Source organism: Triticum dicoccoides, chromosome 7A (genome assembly GCF_002162155.2).
Source record: "Triticum dicoccoides isolate Atlit2015 ecotype Zavitan chromosome 7A, WEW_v2.0, whole genome shotgun sequence".
In the NCBI taxonomy this organism is placed as follows: domain Eukaryota; kingdom Viridiplantae; phylum Streptophyta; class Magnoliopsida; order Poales; family Poaceae; genus Triticum; species Triticum dicoccoides.
In genome coordinates, this window is record NC_041392.1 from 493,807,354 (window position 1) to 493,816,815 (window position 9,462).

Here is a 9,462-nt window from a genome sequence, read left to right on the forward strand (position 1 = left end):
CGCGGCATCCCCGACGCCGGCCGACCCCGCCGCCGTCCGCGCCTCCCCGCCGGCGACTCACCGGCCCCGCCGCCCTCTCCCTCCCGGCCGGCGAGCCCCTCCTCCACGCCAAGTCCGACGCCGGCGAGCTCCAAGTCGGGCTGGTGGACCTCGGGAGTCGCGCCACTGCTACAGTGCGGCTGGATCTAGATCTGGGTTGACCTCTCTCCCCCGAAACCCTAATTTTCGTGCTATCTTTGACTGCTTGCATCTTCGCAACCGTAGCTCCGTTTTGGGCGTATGATATATCAAAATCTTCGCCTCAACATGTACATCATTTCATTCCATTGCATCATTTACATTTGAGGTCATCTTGTTGCCCAAAATGCTGTTAGAAGGAGGCTTCGTGAGTTAAATTGCAGATCCGTTAGTTCATCATGCACTTTTGTCATTTTTGCCATGTTTAATTCGTGCATGATATGCCTGTGCCCCTTTGGGATGAATTGTTAAGCATTTTGTCTTCTTTCCAGAGGTGCCATCCATGCAGTTTTAGGATGTGTGCGTTGTCTTGTGCAAGCTTGCAAAGAGAGGTACCTGAGATTGCTGATTTCAGAGACTTAGTGATTTTCACTAAGTCTGTGATATTTTAGTTCATGATGCTATATGTCCAGCTTGTTTCCTTGTGATTCGTGCCTCTTTTGAGGATGATCAGTAAGGGAGTTTTGATATTTATGTTATGCTCTATCCATCCATGTCTTTGTTGGCATATGTGGAATGCTCTAGGTTGACTCAATCGAGCTCAACTTTTGCTTCGTTGTTAATCTAGGCAGATCGTCAACTTGTTTGCGATTTTGCCGATGCTACCGTTAGTGTTCCATGCATGCTATGCCTTCGTTCTTGCCATGTGTAGCTAGCACATTGTGCCTTCTTGCTGGTTATAGGCTTTCCTTGTCATGACTTGCACCGTAGTGAGTGCATCGAGCTCGTTTACATGCCTTCGTGAGTTATATTTCAGCGTGTCTCAGTTTTCACTGTCTGAAAACTGATTGTGTTCGAGCTATGTTCGTGAGCTCGGTAGAGTATTTTGTGAACCCTTTTGGCCCCAGGTCACTTTGGGTGTTTTGTTAAGCTTGTTGAGTAGCTCCATGCCATGTTCTTACTTGTCATGTTCAGGTTTTCTATCATGTTGTTTTGCTGCTCCGAAGAGAGCATCGTGGTCTGAAATTTCAGACTAGTGTTAATTTCACTAAGTCTGGAATCTGTTGTGCATTTGTGTTTTAGCCATGCTTGTTTGAACCTCTTAATGGATGAATTTACCTATGGCTCAGTGCTAGTGTTTTGTTAACCATCTTGTGTACATCACTGCCATGTATTTTGTTTTCATGTTGGGTGGCTGTAGCATGTTCATTTCGTTGCATTTAGGAGCCTACTTGCTGTATATCGCAGATCGGTTCGTTTCGTAAAACGCTCGCCATTTCCAAACCGTAGCTCCGATTCCTATGATCTTTATATCGTTTTCAGGTGATTTCTTCCCCTCTATCCAGTTGCACACTTGGTTTTCCAAGTTGATGCCAGGTTCATGCATTTCCTGTCATATCTTGCATTTTGCATCCCGCATCGCATCCCGCATAGCATATCGTCATTTCATCATATTGCTTGGTCTTGCCCGTGGTTGATTGTATCCTTGTTGCTTGTTTGTCTTGTTGGGTAGAGCCGGGAGACGAGTTCTCTACCGAGGAGCCCGTTGAGTTTGCTTGTGAGGATCCAGTCAACTCTGACAACTGTGCAGGCAAGATGATCATACCCTCGAAATCACTACTATCTTTGCTATGCTAGTTTGCTCGCTCTTTTGCTTTGCCACTACTACGATGCCTACCATTTTCTTGTCATCCTCCCAATTGCATGATTGAACCTCTAACCCACCATTGTCCTAGCAAACCGTTGATTGGCTATGTTACCGCTTTGCTCAGCCCTTCTTATAGCGTTGTTAGCTGCAGGTGAAGATTGGAGCCGTTCCTTGTTGGAACATTTATTTTACTTGTTGGGATATCATTATATTGCTATGTTATCTTAATGCATCTATATACTTGGTAAAGGGTGGAAGGCTCGGCCTCTCGCCTAGTGTTTTGTTCCACTCTTGCCGCCCTAGTTTCCGTCATATCGGTGTTATGTTCCCGGATTGTTGCGTCCCTTACACGGTTGGGCTATAATGGGAACCCCTTGATAGTTCGCCTTGATTAAAGCTTTTCCAGCAATGCCCAACATTGGTTTTACCATTTGCCACCTAGCCTCTTTTTCCCTTGGGTTTCCGGAGCCCGAGGGTCATCTTATTTTAACCCCCCCGGGCCAGTGCTCCTCTGAGTGTTGGTCCGAACCAGGCAGCCTGCGGGGCACCTCGGGGAAACTTGAGGGTTGGTTTTACTCGTAGCTTGACCTATCCGAGCGTGCCCTGAGAAAGAGATATGTGCAGCTCCTATCGGGATTTGTCGGCACATTCGGGCGGTGTTGCTGGACTTGTTTTGACCTGTCGAATCATCTTGTTGTACCGGGATACCGAGTCTAATCGGTGTGTCTTGGGTGGAGGTCTATTCCTTCGTTGACCGTGAGAGCTTGTTATGGGCTAAGTTGGGACCCCCCTGCAGGGATTGATCTTTCGAAAGCCGTGCCCGCGGTTATGGGCGGATGGGAATTTGTTAATGTCCGGTTGTAGATTACTTGAACTAAACTTAATTAAAATGAATCAACCGTGTGTGTTACCGTGATGGCCCCTTCTCGGCGGAGTCTGGGAAGTGGACACGGTGTTGGAGTTATGCTTGCGCAGGATGTTCCTTTAGCTTCTCGCTCGTGCTTCGCCTTCTCTTCTCGCTCTCTTTTGCGTATAAGTTAGCCACCACATAGGCTAGTCGCTTGCTGCAGCTCCACATATATTTGCCTTATCCATTCCTATGAGCTTAAATAGTTTTGATCGCGAGGGTGCGAGATTGCTGAGTCCCTGTGGCTCACAGATACTATAACTCCAGATGCAGGTCCAGGTGATTTCGCTCCAGGTGACGAGTACGAGCTCAAGTGGGAGTTCGACGAGGACTCTCAGCGTTATTATGTTTCCTTTCCCGATGATCAGTAGTGGTGCCTAGTTGGGGATCGATTCAGGGCCTTGTTGCATGTCGGGTTCTTTTCTATTTTGGCGCCGTAGTCGGGCCATGAGTGTTTGTTTGATGGATGTTATTTATGTACTCTGATGTGACGTGGCGAGTGTAAGCCAACTATGTTATCTCCCCCTTTTATTATGTATTACATGGGATGTTGTAATGATTGCCTGACTTGCGACAATGCTTTCAATGCGGTTATGTCTCTAAGTCGTGCCACGACACGTGGGAGCTATAGCCGCATCGAGGGCGTTACAAGTTGGTATCAGAGCCTTCCCCGACCTTAGGAGCCCCCATTGCTTGATCGTTTTTAGCAGCCGAGTTGTGTCTAGAAAAATGTTTTGAGTCCTTAGGAATTATATATCGGAGAGCTTAGGAATTCTTTTTACTTCCCAGCCTCCTCATCGCTCTGGTAAGGCATCCTGGCGTAGAGTTTTGACTCTTCTCTTCTCAAATTTCACTAAATTTTTTTGTTTTTAGGATCACGCGAGTATCTTGGATTTGTTCCGATGGCTTATGATGAGAATACTGTCTTGGTGCCTCCTGTCAGGGGTTTAGTGGAAGTGTCCCGGGGAGTTGAGCTCTGAGGTTTTGTCATCATAATTTTATCGTTGCAATTCTGGTATACTTGAGATATGTTCGCCGACATCGAAAATCTCTTTATGCAGTTCGTTGGTGAGATAACCTCGACGCCACCCAGTACTGGGGCGGGAGTTCGGGAGTATCGCCATAACTTGTATAACGGATGCTTTTCGAAGGTTGAGGTAGATGGTTTCCGAAGTTTTCTTGGTTATGTGTTGAAGGATGGATACAGCTGGATGTAGGATTTGCTAGTTTGGGTGAGATATTATGCTTCCCCTGTATCCCCAACACCTGATTGCATAACCGGAAAGGTTCGGGAATTTCATAGGTGGGAATTCTAGTAGCTCTAGTTCTTCTTCCACGGATATTGGTTTGAGATTGGGATTTCTTACCGATTATTCGTTCTTGATCCGTACCTTGTTGAATTGTTTCTCTACCTTAATTCTACGTGGCTTCTCAATTTATGGATATGTGACCATTTGAAGAGGAATGCATTCATTCATTTTGTTCGGATGTGAAGACTATATGTTGCAATTTTCATTCCGTTGGATTCAGCTTCTATATTGTTGTCTATCAATGTGCTAATGGTGGTCAACCTGTTCAGGATGGCTCCTCCAACGCGCACGACTCCGAATCCTGATCCGCCTCCACCTCCGCCTCCTCCGGAAGCATGGCAAGCTGTGATGGCCTCTACTAATGCAAATACACAGTTGATCATGCAAATCCTCCAAGAGCGGAATCAAGGCAGTCAAGGGAATCAAGGCAACAATCAGCACCACTTTGCTACACTGAACCAGTTCCTTGCTAATGGTCCAAAGACGTTCAGCGGTTGTGTTGAGGCTACCGATGCTGACGATTGGCTAGTGGATTTGGGCAAGCATTTTGAATGCAGCAACGTCAGGCCTGAAGATTTCGTCAAGTTCGCTTCTTTCCAGCTCAAAGATCAGGCTACAGAGTGGTTCCAGCAGTACAAGGATTCCAGAGGTGGACGTTTGATCACTTGGGATGATTTTCGTCAAGATTTCCGCGCTCATCACATTCCTCAAAGTGTGGTTGAGAGTAAGCGTCAGGAATTCCGCAATCTGAAGCAAGGCTCTTTGTCTGTCTACGACTACAACAAGTTGTTCCAGAAGCTCGCCCGTTTTGCCAAGCAGGATGTTCCTGATGAGAAGAGCATGATATATCAGTTCAGGGGTGGTCTTCGTGAGGAAATTCAGCTCGCTCTTGTCCTCTTTGAGCCGTTGAGATACGATGAGTTCTACAACATGGCACTAAAGCAAGAGGCTGCTCAGATGAGGTGTGATGCTTCCAGGAAGCGTGCCAGAGATGTTACTCCGTCTTCCTCTACTCAAGTGGTCAAGCAGCAGAAGTATTGGCTTCCTCCTCCTCCGTTCCGTCAGCCGTATCAGCAGAAGAGCAAAGGTGGCAGTGGTTTCTCCCACCCACCCAACCCAGGCTTTCAGAACAAGTCTTCGTCTCAAGCGCCAAGACCGAGTGCTCCGTATCACCGTCCGCTTTCAGAGGTCACGTGCAACAAGTGCCAACAGAAGGGTCACTATGCCAACAAGTGTACCAACCAGAGGCGTCTTCCTCCTCCTCCTCCTGTCAGATCGGCAAGTACAGCTCTGGTCAAGCACAATCCCAAGCACGCCAAGGTCAATATGCTGAATGCAGCTCAGGCTGAGGATTCTTCAGATGTCATTATGGGTAACCTTCCTATTAATGATATTCCTGCAAAAGTTCTTTTTGACACGGGTGCATCGCATTGTTTCATGTCAAAGCCATTTTTTACCAAGCATGAGTTCGTTTCTTCTCATTTGGGTAAACATATGGATATCGTTTCTCCTGGCAAACGTTTGAGTGCAAGTCTGGAGGTGCCAGATGTCGCTATCACGATGGGCGATTTCAAGTTTCTTGCTTCTCCTATGGTTCTTGGTAACTCGGATATCGATCTTATTCTCGGGATGGACTGGCTCTCTAAGCATAAAGCTCAGCTTGATTGTGCAGCCAGGCAGATTCAACTGACTCATTCATCTGAGGATGTCATTGTCTTTACCGCTCGGGATAATACCATCCGGTTGTTTTCTCTCAATGAGAAGGGTGAATTGGATGCTATTTCGCAGATTCCGGTTGTTTGTGAGTATCAAGACGTCTTTCCAGAAGAGCTCCCAGGAATGCCTCCGCACCGGCCAGTTGAATTCGTTATTGAACTTGAGCCTGGCACGGAACCTGTGTGCAAACATCCTTACAAGCTCGGCCCCGAAGAGTTGAAGGAGTTGAAGAAACAACTCGATGAGCAAGAAAGATTGGGTCTCATCCGGCCTAGTACTTCTCCGTGGGGTTGTGGTGTTCTTTTTGTGAAGAAGAAGGATGGATCGAGTCGACTTTGTGTTGATTACCGTCCAGTGAACAAGAAGACCATCAAGAACAAATACCCACTTCCCAACATCAATGAGCTGTTCGAACAACTCAAAGGTGCTCAAGTATTATCCAAGCTTGATCTCCGTATGGGTTATCATCAGATTCGTATTCGTGAGCAAGATATTCCCAAGACGGCGTTCAGAACAAGCTTTGGTTCATATGAATACACCGTCATGTCTTTTGGCCTCGCCAACGCTCCTCCGACGTTCTCTCGCATGATGAACTTCATCTTCAGCCCCTACACCAATGAATTTGTTTTGGTCTATCTCGACAACATTCTGGTTTTCTCCAAGAACAAGGAAGATCATGCCAAGCACTTGCGTTTGGTTCTTGACAAGCTCAGAGAACATCAGTTCTACGCCAAGTTCTCCAAGTGTGAATTTTGGCTCGATGAGGTTCTTTATCTTGGTCATATCATCTCTGCCAAGGGCATTTCCGTGAATCCTGAGAAGGTGTCTGCAATTGTGAATTGGGAACCTCCTCAGAACGTAAAGCAACTCCGCAGTCTCCTCGGTCTCGCAAGCTATTGCAGAAGATTCGTTGAAAACTTTTCTAAGATCGCCAAGCCTCTCTCAAATCTTCTTCAGAAGCACGTCAAGTATGTTTGGTCTCCGGAGTGTGATATTGCTTTCAACACTTTGAAAGAGAAATTGATCACTGCTCCAGTTCTGACTCCGCCTGATGAAACCAAGCCGTACGAGGTCTTTTGTGATGCCTCTCTCCAAGGTCTCGGTGCTGTACTGATGCAAGAGAAGAAAGTTGTTGCTTATACCTCTCGCCAGTTGAAACCTAATGAGAAGAACTACCCCACTCATGATCTCGAGTTGGCGGCAGTGGTGCATGCTCTTTTGACTTGGAGACATCTTCTATTGGGAAGGAAAGTGGATATTTTCACTGATCACAAGAGTCTCAAGTACATCTTCACTCAGCCTAATCTCAACCTCAGGCAGACTCGATGGGTCGAGATGATTCAAGAGTACAATCCGAGTATCGAGTATACTCCAGGCAAGGCCAATGTGATTGCTGACGCTTTGAGCAGAAAAGCATATTGCAACAGTCTGATTCTCAAGCCTTATCAACCCGAGCTTTGTGAAGCTTTCCGCAAACTTAATCTGCAAATTGTTCCTCAAGGTTTCCTCGCCAACCTTCGAGTTTCTCCTACCTTGGGAGACCAGATTCGCCAAGCCCAGCTTCTTGATGATATGGTGAAGAAGGTGAAGATTGGTATTGCAAAGAGTCAGTCCAAGTACAAGTGCTACCGACTTGATGACAAGGACACTCTCTTCTTCGAGGATCGAATTGTTGTGCCCAAAGGTGAACTTCGTAAGGTGATCATGAACGAGGCTCACAACTCTCTCCTCTCCATCCACCCTGGTAGTACGAAGATGTATCAGGATCTCAAGCAAGCTTATTGGTGGACTCGAATGAAGCGCGAGATCGCTCAATTCGTGAACGAGTGTGATGTCTGCAGAAGAGTGAAGGCAGAACACCAAAGGCCAGCAGGTCTCCTCCAACCTCTTGCCATTCCAGAATGGAAGTTTGACCACATTGAAATGGACTTCGTAACTGGGTTTCCAAAGTCCAAGCGTGGCAATGATGCTATCTTCGTTGTCATCGACAAGCTCACCAAAGTGGCTCACTTTCTGCCTATCAAAGAGTCGATCACTGCAGCTCAATTGGCGGAACTCTATACCTCTCGCATTGTCTCTCTGCACGGTATTCGTCAAGTGATATCTTCAGACCGTGGCAGCATCTTTACCTCCAAGTTTTGGGATTCTTTTCAGAAGGCCATGGGCACCAACATCCGCTTCAGCACAGCTTTCCATCCTCAAACAAGCGGTCAAGTCGAGCGTGTCAACCAAATTCTTGAAGATATGCTCAGGGCTTGTGTGATCTCCTTCGGCATGAAGTGGGAGGACTGTCTTCCTTATGCTGAATTCTCATACAACAACAGCTTTCAAGCAAGTTCGGGCAAGGCCCCTTTTGAAATTCTGTATGGCAGGAAGTGCCGTACCCCTCTCAACTGGTCGGAAACCGGTGAACGTCAGCTGCTGGGCAATGACCTAATCACAGAGGCAGAAGAAATGTGCAAAGTCATTCGTGATAACCTCAAAGCAGCCCAGTCCCGCCAGAAGAGCTACTATGATAGTAAGCACCGTGATCTGGCTTTCGAGATCGGAGATCACGTTTACCTCCGCGTCTCTCCTATGAAAGGTACTCGTCGCTTCGGTATCAAAGGGAAGCTTGCCCCTAGATACGTGGGACCTTTCAAGATTGTCAGCAAGAGAGGCGACCTCGCCTATCAACTTGAGCTTCCTTCAAACTTTGCAAATGTTCATGATGTGTTCCATGTCTCTCAGCTTCGTAAGTGCTTCAAGACGCCTGAACGCACCATCAACTTCGAGGACATTGAGCTCCAAGAAGATCTCTCTTATTGTGAGCACCTAGTTGCTATTCTTGAAGAGACTGAACGCAAGACTCGCAACAAGTCAATCAAATTCCTCAAAGTCAAGTGGTCTCACCATTCCGACCGTGAAGCTACCTGGGAACGCGAGGATCACCTCCGTTCTGAGTACCCGGAGTTCTTTCAGTCCTAGATCTCGGGACGAGATCTTTTCGTAGTGGTGGAGTGTTGTAACGCCCCAGATATACTTTCCATATTTGTATCCAACTCTTGCCGTCTCCGGCGCTGAGTTATATTTATTTCTCGGGTTCGGGTCTTTGTCTCCGTGTGTTGTTTTTCTTTTTCGTGCATCTCTTATCATGCCATCACGTGCATTGCATTTGCATACATGGTCATCTCATGCATTCGAGCATTTTCCCCGTTGTCCGTTTTGCATTCCGGCGCTTCGTTCTCCTTCGGTGGCCTTTTCTAGCTTTCTTTCGTGAGTGGGGATTAAACATTTCCGGATTGTACCGAGACTTGCCATGCGGCCTTGGCTTACTACCGGTAGACCGCCTGTCAAGTTTCGTATCATTTGGACTTCGTTTGATACTCCAACGGTTAACCGAGGGACCGAAAAGGCCTTGGGTGTGTTGCAGCCCAACACCCCTCCAATTTGGCCCAAAACCCACCAAACTCTGCTCCATCGTCTCGGTCGTTCGATCACGATCGTGTGGGCGAAAACCGCACCTCATTTGGACTCTCCTAGCTCCCTCTATGCCTATATATAGACCCCCTCCTCCAAATCCCGGATCCCCTCGTCTCAAACCCTAGCTAAAAAAAAACAGATCAACCCCGCCACCGCCGGACGTGTCCGCCCGCGCCGGACGTTGTCCGCCCCGCCGCCGCAGCGAGTCCCGCGCCGCCACGTGGGCGAGGCCCACATCGCCG